Here is a 14,928-nt window from a genome sequence, read left to right on the forward strand (position 1 = left end):
GCAGAGCAGTACCATGGTATTATGAAACTAATCATGGCCAGAATATGCCGCTCCATACCAGTACTGGTATGTGACCCCAAAAGACAATGACTCCTATTTGATCGCAGCAGCCAATGCCATTTACTGTTACAAAGTCTGTGAAAGGAATTGCTGTTATGCCACCATCAGCAAGTCATGTCATCACACCTCTCAATTACTATATCTTATGATTACACAGGCAGTAGTTCTTGTCAGGTGCTCCCTTACCCTGCAACCCCTCTCCCACAGAAGAGACGTTGCGAGCCTATCCTTGTTTTATCGTTATTTTCATGGCAGGTGCTCGTCTGAACTCCAATCCCTGGTCCCCCCTCGCCAATCTTTCACGAAAAACACCCGTCTAGCTGAATCCACTGTGAAAAATTTCCCCCACTCTATATCTGTGCCTAAATCAAAACGCGGATTTCATGAACAAAGCTTCTTTCCTAGAACTGCACGCCTGTGGAACTCTGTTCCGTCTGCCTGCTTCCCTCCGGACTACAACTTGGATGTCTTCAAGTCTAATGTTAACAAATTCCTAATGAACCGCCCCCCCTAATTAAACACTTCATCAAATCTCCTCACTAACGTAATGTACTTGCAATAGCCCTTATCCCTGAGTGGCTTCCGGGCCTTGATAAGTGGTGATCTCTGTGTAAAAAAAAAAAAAAAAAAAAAAAAAAAACAGTCCTTACCAAGTTGGAAACGTGTGGGTGAAGGCACTGGAGAATTGCTCTATGAAATTTGGCCAAGGTTGGGTAAGCAAGATAATTAGTCCAGTTTGTCCTGGTGGATGGGATGTCGCAACACATGAAGGACCTGCGCCCTGCTACAGTGTCCTCTTGTCAGAAGATTGACAGCATCAACTTTTCAGAGAGCAGATCAGAAAGTTTGATATACAACAGTGAAACACTCAAATGATTCTTGGGAAGTAGAAGTGCATGCTCCCTAGAAAGCCCACAGTTCTGAAGAAGCCCTATTTCTGTGAAGGGAGCACCTGACAAGAACTACTGCCTGTGTAATCATTAGATATGGTAATTGAGAGGTGTGATGACAGTATAGAGAGTCATAGTAATAAACGCCCATGGTTGGCATGTATCCATTGTAAAGAAGCACTGGCACTTGAATGTGGCGCCCTTCCGGTACAAAATACGTATGCAAATTTAGACACTGTTAGGAGTTCAACATGGCAGCATAAAAAGACTGATTTTTTTTTTTTGTGTGTGTGTGTGTGTGATAGGCGTCTTTCATTTTTTGGATGCTGTCTTGTTTTAGTGAGTTTGCTATCAGTTTGGAGTGAAAGAAGAAAAGGATGAATAAGCAAACGAGTCGTGGAAAAAGAAGAGACTTGTGTTGGCCAAGCATAACGAGAAAACAGACATTGAGAATTGGTGCGGCGAATCGATACTTGATTAGTAAAATGAACATATTCGATGTACTTTTTTTTATTATAGCTAAAACCAAGATAGTCATTTTAAATTAAATTTTTTGTTGAATTATTTTTAAAAGAACACACAGTTGGAATATTAGTTTCGTAAATTTACTTTAAAATGAAAGCAAAAGGGAAAATCTTTCATGATTTTTGAAAATAACTCAAGACGTTGGTTGAAAATGAGGTTTTGGAGAACCAGTTTCATTAAAAAGTAAAATTAATGAGCAAAACAGTATAAAATGCGTCCAGGTCATTTTATTAATTTATTTTTTAAATTATTTTGGCCCGCGTATCTCTAAAAAGTCGCCAATATGCCCCCTCCCCTCACTTTAAAAAAAACTTTGGAGACCTGATTTAGCTCACTGTTCTTATCTCGAGTGATATTCACATTATTATTCTACAGGATGAACGATAAAATTCTCATCCTAGAAAAGACATGATTTCATTTCCGTTTGATGAAAACCGGTTTTCTTTATTTGTTGCAGACCATCTACTAGTTGGTTAGTTGTGTACAAATCCCAAGAGTGATAGGAACCTTCTATCATGTCTGAAAGTGACACAATGTTCAATGAGTGAGCTCGGAGAGGCGTCACTGTAAAACTCAATTTAGAGAACATCACCAACATGACCTCCCACAACACCAAAGCTAGCCTAAACAGCATTATCCGCTAAGTATTTGCTGAACTCCCACCGGTGCTGGCCCTGGATATGACCTTTAACTATATCCGATGGTAAAGCCCCAGTTTGCAGGCTTTGGGGAGTGTGGAGCCACCCTTTGATTGCTATTGCTCCCAGGTCCACTCTGACTCGGAGTGGTAGTACCTGTTAGGGTCCCAACTATGGGTTAAATAGAAACCGACTTGAAAAAACAAATATCTTCTATTAAAAAACTTTTCTTCAAAATAGCTGGATTTGGCATTAAATAACCTGGAAAGGGTCGATATGCCATGAAACAACCAACCAACCCACCGGTGCTTGTGGAAAAGGCATGCTCCAAGTTCCAGCCCCCTATCGAGGCTGGATTGAGGCTGAAGGCAGCTACATTGAATAGATGTCAGCTATATTACATAATTGTTACCCGAATTGATTTTTTTTTATTTTTTTTTTTTTTTAACAAGTTTTAAAAAAAGCTGTAGTGTTTTTTCTTTAGGGTGATACTATTATTGCTCTATCCTGTAGATGAGAACAGTAGTCCAAATACTCTATCATTATCTAAAAAAAACAAAAACAAATTCAGAACCATAACTGTAATATTCTTTTTAGGTGTTGTATTTGTTTTTTTTTTTGTTTGTTTTTTTTTTTTGTGAATTTTATATAAATTTTCTTGGAACATGTTATCTAACTTTAGCATTCTGAAATTGATACTTTCTACAACCCTAACTTTTGTCTTTTTTAGTGTCCCGAATAGTTATGTTCACATTGTCTGCGTTTAAGTAAAAACCACCATTGTTTCAAGTTTACAATTCTTGCTTGAAAGGTTAATTCGAAAACAGTCTTTATTACTAATGCAAGCTCAATGTATATGAGGTATTTTATAAATAGATTTGAAGTCTCTCATTTGAAACTCTGTTTTATTTTAAACAGAAGTCGTCCCCCCCTCCACTTTGCTAGTTTCCTTACTCCTACGTTGGAACTTGGTAATTATTTAAAAAAAAAAAATTCTTTTTTTTTTTAAAGCGTTGGAAGTCTATTATTTATTTTAGCATTACTCCTATTTGTAAAGTTTTGAGTACTTATTAGACATTTTCATTTTTTTGTATCTGTTTTTCTAACTTGAGTTTGAGGCACTTAGTTATGCACTGTAATAGCATACTTATGGTTGCATTACTTACAGAACTATGAAAAATGCCCATTCCTTAAAGTCATCTTTTACACTGTCACAATGCTTTTTTACACAAGTTTTAGCTGTCCATGCTTCTGTCTCTGAAGTGGTGATCTCACTGAAACATGGATGTATGTGTAAGTTACAAATGTTTTTTTTTTTTTTCATATATCTATAAATTTGTATTCTTGTCTGTTTGTTTGTTTACAATTTGATTAATATATACAAAAGATTCCTTACTTTACTCTCATTTATTTCTATATATAGTATGATTCTTGCAAAATATACAATTAAGAGATCATCTCATTTGCATATTACATTAAGAAAAATCGATTTTATTAAATCGCGGTATCTTAGTTAACGTTTATAGCAAGAAAATGGTTTTAAGTGTTCTATTTAAAATTGTTATTTAATAAACTTTAAACAATAATTATATTGATAATATATTTAATTTAATTTATTTGGAATTATTATTCCAACATTAATTTTTTAAATCTTTTTTTAGAGTTATTTGCCGCTAGAAACTTCGGAACGTAAACAAACTATTCACCAAATAAAATAATTTGGTAATCTCTAAGTTTCTAGCTTGAAAAAAATAATTCCGTGTAGATAGAAAAATGTTTGGATTTATTTTTTTTTTTTAAATATTCAAACAAACAAAAAAAACACTTATGAAAAAACTGAAAAGATTTCATTTGCTTTCTTATTCTTTAAACGTCTATACAGAAATCGGTAAATTTTTTTTTTTTTTTTTTTTTTTTAGGGGTTAAATGACGCTGGGTCACGTCATAAAAATTTACTACAGAATCTTTGACTGCTTCAAATTCAAACTCAAGTTTGAATTTGAAGCACACACTTTTAAAAACAAAACAACCCCTCCTCAAAAAAAAAAAAGCAAATTGAAAAAGTATCCATGCTAGTATATCTATCTATATATCTATAAAAGTGAACGTGTCTGTCTGTCTGTGTACATTTCCCTACGCAATAACTCTGTCAATTTTTAGTCTACAGACTCGAAATTTGATATACAGGGTACTGAGATTTGGGAAAATCGATGTGATCGGTTTTTGGCCAGAAATTTCGCTGTTAAGGGGTCAAAGTTCAACGATTTGGCCTTTGAGAACTCTACCAAACTCCTCCTACAATTTTGGGTCTACACACTTTAAATTTTAGATATAGGTTCTTTGGACATAGATCTAACTTAATAACTTGAGTTGAGCCCAAAGCAATAAATTTTAAGGGGTCACAATAGGGGTCAAAGTTAAAAAAAAATTGACAGCTTTTTTTTTCTTTTTTTTTTGCTCAACATACACCTCCAAATACCCGGGCAACGCCGGGCTGAAATGCTAGTATATCTATAAAAGTGAAAATGTCTGTCTGTGTACATTTCCTTACCAAATAACTCTGTCAATTTTCTGTCTAGAGACTTGAGATTTGACATAAGGAGTATTGAGATTTGGGAAAATCTTTTTAATCAGTTTTCGGACAGAAATTTAGCTTTCAAGAGGTCAAAGTTCAATGATTTGACCTTTGAAAACTCTATCAAACTCCTCTGCCAACTTTGGGTCTTTACACTTGAAATTTTAAATGTAGGTTACTTGGACATGGATCAAACTTTTTCATTTGATTTGAGCCCAAAAAAATGTTAAGGGGGTCCAAATTGGGGTCAAAGTTTAACAATTTGACCTCTGCGGACTCTACCAAATTACTCAGCCAATTTCTGGTCTAAACATTTGAAATTTTACATAAAGGGTCTCCAGAGATAGGGAAAGCTTTTTAATTGGTTTGGGTAAAAAATTGGAGCTGCCAAGGGGTCAAAGTTCAAAAGATTTGATCTTTGTGGTGTCTAGCAAACTACTCAGCCAATTTTGGATCTAAACATTTGAAATTTATACATAACAGGTATTCAGACATGCAGCAAACATCTAAATCAGTTTTGGGGCAAGAATTTGGCTGCTAAAAGGTCAAAGTTGAAAGAGTTGACCTTTGCAGATTCTACCAAATTCTTCTGTCAATTTGGGGTCTAAAGACTTTAAATTTTAGATGTAGGTAACTTGGACATGGGTAAAATTTTGTATTCTGATTTGAGACCAAAATAATAAATGTTAAGGGGTCAAAATTGTGGTCAAAGGTTAAAAAAATTGACCTCTGCGGTCTTTATGAAATTACTCAAATTTTGATCTAAACATTTGAAATCTTACATAAAGTGTATTCACGCATAGGGCAAGTTATGAACAGTACATAGAGCCTGAGTAAAGCCGGACTGAACTGCTAGTATATATAAAAGGAACTTTGCGTGAGTTCATTTACTATATAAACTCGAAAACAGCTGTGTCAAGTTATATAAAATTTCACACAAAGGTACTTTATGTGCCTGGTAGTGTTCTTAGATAAATTTTATCTTGATATATCTTTGATAAGTATCGATAATCAAAATAATTCACTAAAAGAAGGAACAGGCGATTTTGTTATACAGCCTAACATCACAAGTCCATTCAAGAAGTTTTATTACCACACGAGCCAAAAGGCCCAATATATAAAATTAACATTAGGCTCTTTGATATAATAGGGGCACATTTGAAATGAATGTTTCTGTTAAAAGCACAATTGCACCATGATACTGAACTTTTTCATTTTATACTTAAATTTAAGCTATTATCACCGCACAAGCAGTAAAGTCAGACCTATAAAATCAATAATAGGTTCTCTACAATACTATGTATTGTGGACTGTCACTGCAGAGAAGTGTGTGAGGCTTCCTCCTGGTGCATTGCGATGGGTCACCAACTAGAACAGGCAATCAATCAATTTGATTGAAAAATGTGCGATTTCATGGATTCCAATGACAATAAAAATATGGGAGTGTGAAACATTCGTTGATCATCATTCAAGCCCAGGCAACTTTGGGTCTCTCTGCTACTATTTGGTTGTCAAGAGGGGTCTATGTTTCAACTTTCCAGGTGTTAAAACCCAATTACGGGAGACTAAACCAGATCTATTATTCCTAAGTGAAACTGGCATTGGACCGACTATTTCCCTATTTGAGTTTGTAATTAAAAGATAGCATCTAAAGCTAACCCCCAAGATTGGTATGAAATATGTGCCTACATTAAAGATGACTTTCCATATGATAGGGACATCTCTAGAGAAAACCCTAAATTACCCTATATGTACTTCCAGGTTGTACTTGCTTACACCACTGCGTTTATATTTGCCTTTTGTCGCCCCTACAACAGTGGAGTTATTATCTTTTAGAGCATATCTGAGAACATTGATCACATCCTGTCTGCTCATCCTTCGGCTAACATTCACGTGTGTGGAGACTTCAAGGTTCACAATGTAGAATGGTTAATCCATTCAAACAAGAGAGATAATGGGGGGAGGTTCTGTTATGATTTCTCCATTGCTTATGACCTCAAACAGGTTGTTCATGAACCCACCCATGTACCGACACTGATGGTCAGTGTGCAAGTCTACTAGACCTTTTTCTCACAATTTGCTCTGAGCTATGTTCATCTTCTGTTCTGTCTCCACTGGAATTTTCCAACCATTCAGTTATATCAGTTAAGATAAAAACGAAATGTATTAAGTCTCTCCATCATATGGTATACTTTATGGCTTCCATACATTTATATCAGATCTACCTTTTCGTTTCATGTTTAAAAAAAAAAATGTGCCCTCTTTAGTATCAGACCTGACGGAATGGTTAATTGTAAGTATAGACCACTTCATGCTCTCAAAAAAGTAATAGCCAGCCATGGTTCTCTCCAGAATGTGCTGCAGCCATTGCACACAGAAATCACTTTTTCTATTGCTTCTAACATAATAGATGTACTGAGACTAAAGCCACTTTCAGAACTGCCAGCAACCACTGTAAAAGAGTAATAAAGAATGCGAGAAGTTTGTATGCTCAGTCTGTTAAGTCCAAAGTAGCTGAGCAGCAGCTTGGTTCCCACCAGTTTTGGCAAATAACAAACAGGATCCTGAACAGAAGCATGGGCTCCATTCCAACCATCCTCAATGGACCTGAGGTAATCTTGTCGGCATCAGACAAAGCCAAACTCTTTGCAGCTAATTTTTCCTTATGCAACAAAAGCCATCAACTCCCCATCCCCGTATTTCCTTCTGTATTAGAAAACATGCTATGTGACATACAAATATCTGTGTGATGTTGTCAAGCTAATAAAAAACCTTGATTCCAGTAAAACAACTGGCCCTGTTGGCATTCCAATTATAGTGCTGAAAATGTTTCAACCAGAACTAGCTCCCATACTTACAAAGCTGTTTAAGCGTTGTCTTGAGGAAAATTGTTGCCTAACATGCTGGAAAACCCCATCAGTATACTCTGTATTTAAGAATTCAGGTGATTGGTCATCTTCGTCTCAGTACAGACCAATAAGTCTCCTATGCATCATGAGTAAGTTGCTGGAATCTGTGTTAAATAGAGAAGTAGTCAACCACCTCAGCAAAATTAATCTTCTTAATGACATGCAATATGGTTTCTGTTCTGTTAGATCTACAGCTGATGTGCTAACAGTTATATTTCATAGAATTAGTGAATCTCTTGACAGAGGCTTCCTTTCTAAGACAATTGCTCTTGACATATCAAAGGCCTTTGATAAGGTATGGCAAAATGGTCTACTTCACAAGATCTCCAGCTACAGTATAGCTGGAAATGTTTTAATTATTAAATCATTTCTGATAGGTTCATAAGAGTAGTGGTTGATGGGCAGAAATCACATTATTAATGCTGGAGTCCCTCAAGGGTCCATCCTGGGCCCAACTGTCTTCTTGATTTACATCAGTGATCTTCCAAATAACATCCTAAGATCATTCATAGGCACTTATGCTGATGACGCTACGATCTATGGCAACACGTCAAAGGCCGTCAACGACCAAGTTCTCTTTGATTCTCTCTCCTCTGATTTTGAGCACATGGTAGAAATGGGGAAAGAGGTGGCTGGTTACTTTTAATGCATCTAAAACCAAGCTTCTATTTTTACATCATTAATGCTCTGATCCTCATCTAATATTAATTGAAATGAATGGCTCTCTTGTGAAGTCTCCATGTTTTGACAAGCTTCTGAGTTTGAACTTTACTCCTTATCTGAAATGGAACACGTACATCAAATTCGTTGCCAAAGTCGCTGGAAAGATAGTGGGATCTTTCTACTGCTCCAGTAGATATCTTACTGCTGGTGCAATTCTCTACCTATATAAAAGCCAGGTACCTTTTAATGATGGAGTACTGTTACTACATCTGGGCAGGAGCTGCTAGAAGAAGTTTATCCTGTCTTCACAGTTCAAAATAGACTTTGTAGCTTAGTGGGAATGCCTTTTTCTCTTCCCTGCAACCTCTTTCCCACAGAAAAGACGTTGTTAGACTGTCTCTGCTTTGTTATTTTCATGGCAAGTGCTCATTTGAGCTGCAATCTATTGTCCCGCTTCGCCAAACTTTCACAAGAAACACTTGTCTAGCTGTAACCGCTATCAATAATTTCCCCCACTCTTTATCTGTGCCTAAACCTAAACGTAGATTCCACAAACAAAGCTTCTTTCCTTAGAACTGCGCGCCTGTGGAACTCTTCCATTTGCCTGCTTTCCAGCTGACTACAATTTGGTTGTCTTCAAGTTCAACGTAAACAAATTCTTGATGAACTGTTCCCTTAAGTAATCCAATTTACCAAATTTACACTACTAATGATTACCACAATATTATCCCATTGACACTCATTAACCTTTATCCTAGAGTGGCCTCTGGGCCTTGATAAGTGGTGACTCCTATCTAAAAAAAAAAAAAAAGTTTCCGGTATAATACCTTTTACTTTATTTATTTATTTATTTATTTTTTTTTTTACAAGGGTGTCACCACTTATCAAGGCCCAGAGGCCACTCGAGGATAAGGGTTAATAGGTATACATTAGTCATTGTGATTTTAGCATAGTAAACAGTGGGAATTTTGAAACTTGGATTACTTAGGGGGACGATTCAATTAGAACTTGTTCACATTGGACTTTTTTTTTTTTTTTTTTTTTTTTCATAGGTATCAACTCATTATCAAGGCCAAGAGGCCACTCAAGGATAAGGGTTAAAGAGTGTACAGTAGAAATTGGACAATATAATAATCATTAGTAATGAAAATTTGTTAAATTTGATAACTTATATGGAACGGCTCATCAAGAACTTATTTACGTTAGACTTCAAGACAACCATATTGTAGTCAGCCGGAAAGCAGGAAAACGGAAGACAATTCCACAGGCGTGCAGTTCTAAGAAAAAAGCTTTGTTCATGGAATCTACGTTTAGGTTTAGGCATAGATAAAGAGTGGGGGGAATTATTGATAGTGTTTCTAGACGAGTGTTTCTTGTGAAAGTTTTGCGAGGGGGGACCATAGATTGAAGCTCAGTCGAACACTTTCCATGAAAATAACGATACATCAGAGACAAACTCGCAACATCTCTTCTGTGAGATAGAGGTTGCAAGGAAGAGATTTTTGATCTAATCATTTAAATTACAATCATTTTAAAACAATTGTCTTTTCAAAACGTTGAATACGAGAAGGAAAAAAGTAAATTTGCACAATTTTCTAATTTTAATCTAGGCCGAAACGTTGCTGAAACAGCTCGCAATATCAATGAAGGATTTGGCCCAGGAACCACTACTGTATGCACAGCACAATGGTGGTTTAAGAAATTTTGTGGCGCCGACAAGTCTTGAAGATGATGAATAGTGATCAACCATCAGATGTTGACTACGATCAATTAAGAACCTTAGTTGAAGCAAATCCACACACAACTGTTTGAGAACTTGCTTCTGAATTAGACATAATGTATACAACAATTTCCAACCATTCGCGGGAGATTGGAAAGAAAAAAAAACTTGATAAATGGGTGCCTCGTGAATTGAACGACAAAGAAAACAAACACTGTCATGATGTGTCATCTTCCCTTTTATGCAACAAGTACAAACCGTTTCTCAGCCAGATTGTGACTTGTGATGAAAAATAGGTTCTTTACAACAACCAGCGATGCTCAGCTCAGTGGTTAGACCCAAATGAAGCTCTACGATACTTCTCAAAGCTAGAGTTGCACTAAAAGGTCATGCTGACTGTTTAATGGAGGAGACCAGTTGCAGACCACCAAAGTTTTTTTAATGCAGTTGCAACCATTACGGCGGTGAAATACTGTCAACCAATGGATGAAATGCATCAGAAACTTGAACGACAACACCCAGCATTAGTCAGCAGAAAAGGCCTAATTCTTCTCCACGACAATACCTGACCGCATGTTGCTAAACCGACCCTGCAGGAGTTGACTGAATTAGGCTACGAAACTCTGCCTCATCCGTCATATTCTCCAGACTTCTCACCTGCCGACTACCATTTTTTCAAGCATCTCGACAACTTTTTGCATGAGAAATGCTCCAAAAACCTTAAATGATATCAAAAACGCCTTCAGTGATTCATTGCAACCAGAATACAAGATTTTTTACATTACTGGCAAAAATACACTTGTTTTGCGTTGCTGTAGGCTAAATAAATGTGTGATGTCCTTTACATCCGTTTACCAGTTTGATTTTATAGGGAGGGGGACAGCACTGAAGAAAAAATGGTTAGGAATCTCAGTTGGTGTACATCTATAATAGCATCATAAGTTTTAAAATTCTTGGATCAAAATGAATGTTCTACCTAACCAGTTATTAGGAGAATGAGGACTTTTTTGTACTTTTTAGCTCTTCTAAATGTCTCTTCATTATTTACTATGTCTGCATAGTTGTCAACTGATGACCTTCATAAAGATACACTGTGTCATTTAATTCTCTAGTCAGTACAAGTTGTCAGCGTGCCTCTTACACTTTAACAACCTTTAATGGCTTAGATTGTTGTAATTAGCAGCCAGACTTTGGTTGCGGCCAGTGCCTGTACTTAAATCTTCTCTATCTCTCGCTTCCCAATTCCACTTCTTCTCACAATTGATTTCACATTGCCAATAACAACAATAATAATAATAATAATAATCATAAAGTAATGAATCTACTTCATCAATTTTTTTCCTTTTTTTTTTTTTTTTTTGTTTATAAAGTTTCTCAATATATAAGTTAATTGTTCTATGGCGTATCAACCTTTCCTGATAATTTTGTTGAACCAAGTAATTTTGCTAAGTTTTGATGCTTCAAGTTCCCAATATTCAAGAAAAATAAAGAAAATTTCGTTCACATTTACTAATTTTAACATTTAGTTCTGTTAAAATTTTTCTGTTTTCTAACACATTTTCAAAGGAAGATGGCAGTATTTTCACTCTCTGTCTGGTATCTACTGTAACTATCCTCATCAATCACCACACCAAAAGAGTAAAACAAAAATATATACTTTTGCTTTGCACTGGTCTCACATCTGATTGTTGATTGAATAAGATGTTCAAATTCATTCCGTACAGAAAAATTGCAAACTAACCTATCTCTGACCAGGCATTTATTTATCCCTCTTTCTCTTAAATCTATCCTTATCATTTCCTCCCATGTTTTTCTTAGTTTTTCTCTACCAACTGAGTGTCATATCCCTGTTGATCTACATATACTAGCCCAAGAACACTCATCCATTTTTTTTATGTGACTAAACTAACAGTCTCCAGTTCTGCACACATCTACCTATACTGTTCAGAGTTAATCTTCCTCTGAGGTTATCAGATCTAAGCCTGTTTAAGACTCACCTTAAAGCTCCATCATATCATTCTCATATCGTTTTTCTCCATTCACCATATGCCCTTAACTCTCATTGGTCAGATTTCACTTTCATACATCATCACACGATACATGTGCCATACATTCTTCCTTTTTTTGCTCTCAAGGTTAGTAATAGAAGTTCCCATCCATCTACTCCTAAATTGTCCAATCACACTAGCACCCGCTCCACCCCGTGCTCCAATGGTATCAAGATAACAAAACTTCTGAACAATCCCAATCTTACTTTTTCTGAAGGGTTTCCAGCACTACAACCACTGATCACCATTTTGGTCTTGGTGATATCCACTCTCAGACCTTTTATTTTCCATAGCACTTCTAGAAGTCTCTACCTTAATAAATAGACCTTCTATTGTTTCGCAAACAGGCACTAAATCATTAGCATACAGCGACTCTTTTGGACGACCTCTTTTTAAGACACAAAAGGAAAAGCAATGGATTCTGTACAAAACCCTTATATACGCTCACATTAAAATTAAATAAGTGAGTAAATGGGCTGTTAATTCTAACACAACTTTGAACATTTATTTATATTGCTTGAACAACCTTAACCAACCACTCGCTTGCCCCTAACACAAAGATAAATAGAGAATCAATTTCAACGATTATTTTAATTAGGTCAGTCACACCATAACAGCAGGTTTATGTTTTATATTTAAATTTGGATGAGAGATAAAGGTCATTTTCGTAGATCAACGATAAAGTTGCTGCTTATGGGGACAGTTTGAACCTTTACCATATAAATATATTTTTGGTTTGTCGTTGTCTGATAACATGCAGATTCATTATACCCTTATTAAGCTATATACTAATTTTTTTCCGTATTTATGTAAATATTTTTTGTACATATTATTTGGATATAGCGGACTACTGTTCTCATCTTGAATGTGATTTTCACAACGTTTCAGTTGATGTAACCTCCAATCTTCTTCAGGTGTATCTTGTCAAACTCTGGATTGTTTCTGCCGACCTCAAAAATTTGGACGGAACCCTTTACTTCACGGGGTAGCATGCTCTTGTTCCGTCAACCATGACTGGATAGAGGTCCTAAGTAATTCACACTTGTATTTTTCGGTCGTCCACACTGAGGATTGAACCTTCAAACTCCAGAAGAATGTCACTTTTTACAATTGATTTTTCCAAGTACTCTAACCACTGAACCATGGGTCCTTGCAGAAAATCACACTCAAGATGAGAACAGTAGCTCGATGAATCCAAATAATACAAATAACCAATCCTCATCTCAAAAATTTAGAAACGTCATATTTTTTTTTTTTTGTATTAAAAAATTTTTTAATATTGTTAAATAAGGAGGAATATAAGACGGCTACAGCAATGCAGAGAACTGGGTGTTGAAATGATGTTACATACGAACAAAAATAGACAAACGAACAAAGTTCCAGTGGGTATTTTTTTTTTTTATTATTGTTGATATATCTATTTATTTTCCAAATGCAAATCAGTAAATATAGACTTGCTGTTTGAAATAACCGAGATGGTGGAAGTCTTCAATATTTCGAGAATATCATCTCTTTTTCAAAAAGAAAGGTACCAAAAGAATATTGTTAAACATATTTACGGATTTGTATTTGTGATTTGTTTGTGAAAAATTAAGATATATGAAAATTTAAAAAATATCTACATGACCTTTTGTTTGTGTCCGGTTCCCTGCATTGCTGTAGCCTTCTTATACTCCTGTTTATTTATTTACAGTCATGCTTCAACTAAACTACCTTTCTCTTTTAATATGGTTATATATGCAGATCGTATTTATTTTTAAGCATAATCAATTAGAAATAACATTCAGGTCAAATAACACATTCCAACAAAAATTCCAGCATTTTCAGAAATGGCTTAGCCTTCCAAGGTGAGCTCATACACGTACACATATACACAACAAAATTTTGAAACGAACGTCTCTAGCATTCTTCTATATTTCTTATTCAAGAACTTAAATTTTCCCAACGAACTTTAGTCTTACAAACTATATTTTACATCTCTGTAAAATTGTTGATATATAAATATATTTTGTTTTTAAATTCATGTTTTCTTACTCTCATTCCCAAAACCTCATTGTTGAGTTAGCACTTGTAAACTGGTTATAACATTCATATTTTGATCCATCTAACTATATATATAAAAGCGAACATGTTTGTGTGTGTGCGTTTTCGTGTATATCTGAGGAAGGCTTTTTTTCCGACGCCTTCTTGTGAGTGTCGTTTCTTAAAACATTTTATATCACATATAAATCATAATATGTACGAGTTAACAACGGGGGTCGCCTGTCTATTTAATTTGCTCGACTTTCAAAAGATAAATATTCCACATATTCGGATCGCCACATGTTGCTTTCACTTTTCAGTATAAAAACAGCGAAACTGGATTCAAACTGGATGTAAACGTCACCAATAACTATCCCGCAGTAAAACAATTTGACCTCATTAAAAACTGCAGAATGGCATGATGCTTGACATTGACGCTCTTACATTGACTGTCGCTGTAGCGCAGGTGTTCAGGCTCAGTCTATGGGCCTCAAGGCTCCGGGTTTGAGCCGACCTGTCACCAAGCTCCTCCCCTTATTTTTTTTCCATTTTTAAAATCGCTGTTTTTTATCGTTTTTTTTTATATTTAAACAGGGTTAAGTTTCCTTTTTGTTCTTCTTTACCCCTCCTACACACACCTACAAGCACCCAGGTACCCCCCGCTAGTCTATCTACATATATAAAAGCGAAAATGTATATATGTATGTATGTTTGTGTGTCTGCTAAAAACTTTCAACAGACACAACAAAAATTCACAAACTTGGTCTCATATGAAAGCCCTACCTTCCGGACGACAAATATTGAAAAATTGGCCCAATTGACCATCAGATGTGCGTCAACTGATCGATTTTCTGCAGGGGGGGGGGCCAAAAAAAGTG

The 14,928-nt window shown here is 35.8% G+C and overlaps 1 protein-coding gene across 1 annotated transcript in view; it reads left to right on the plus strand.

Annotated features, from left to right (window-relative positions):
- The window catches only part of LOC145243996 (ubiquitin-conjugating enzyme E2 H), a 266,143-nt gene that overhangs the window by 165,667 nt on the left and 85,548 nt on the right, over window positions 1–14,928 (plus strand). The window lies entirely within an intron of this gene.

The sequence above is a fragment of the Euprymna scolopes genome, chromosome 22 (genome assembly GCF_053919585.1).
Source record: "Euprymna scolopes isolate OS-2025 chromosome 22, ASM5391958v1, whole genome shotgun sequence".
Taxonomy (NCBI): Eukaryota; Metazoa; Mollusca; class Cephalopoda; order Sepiida; family Sepiolidae; genus Euprymna; species Euprymna scolopes.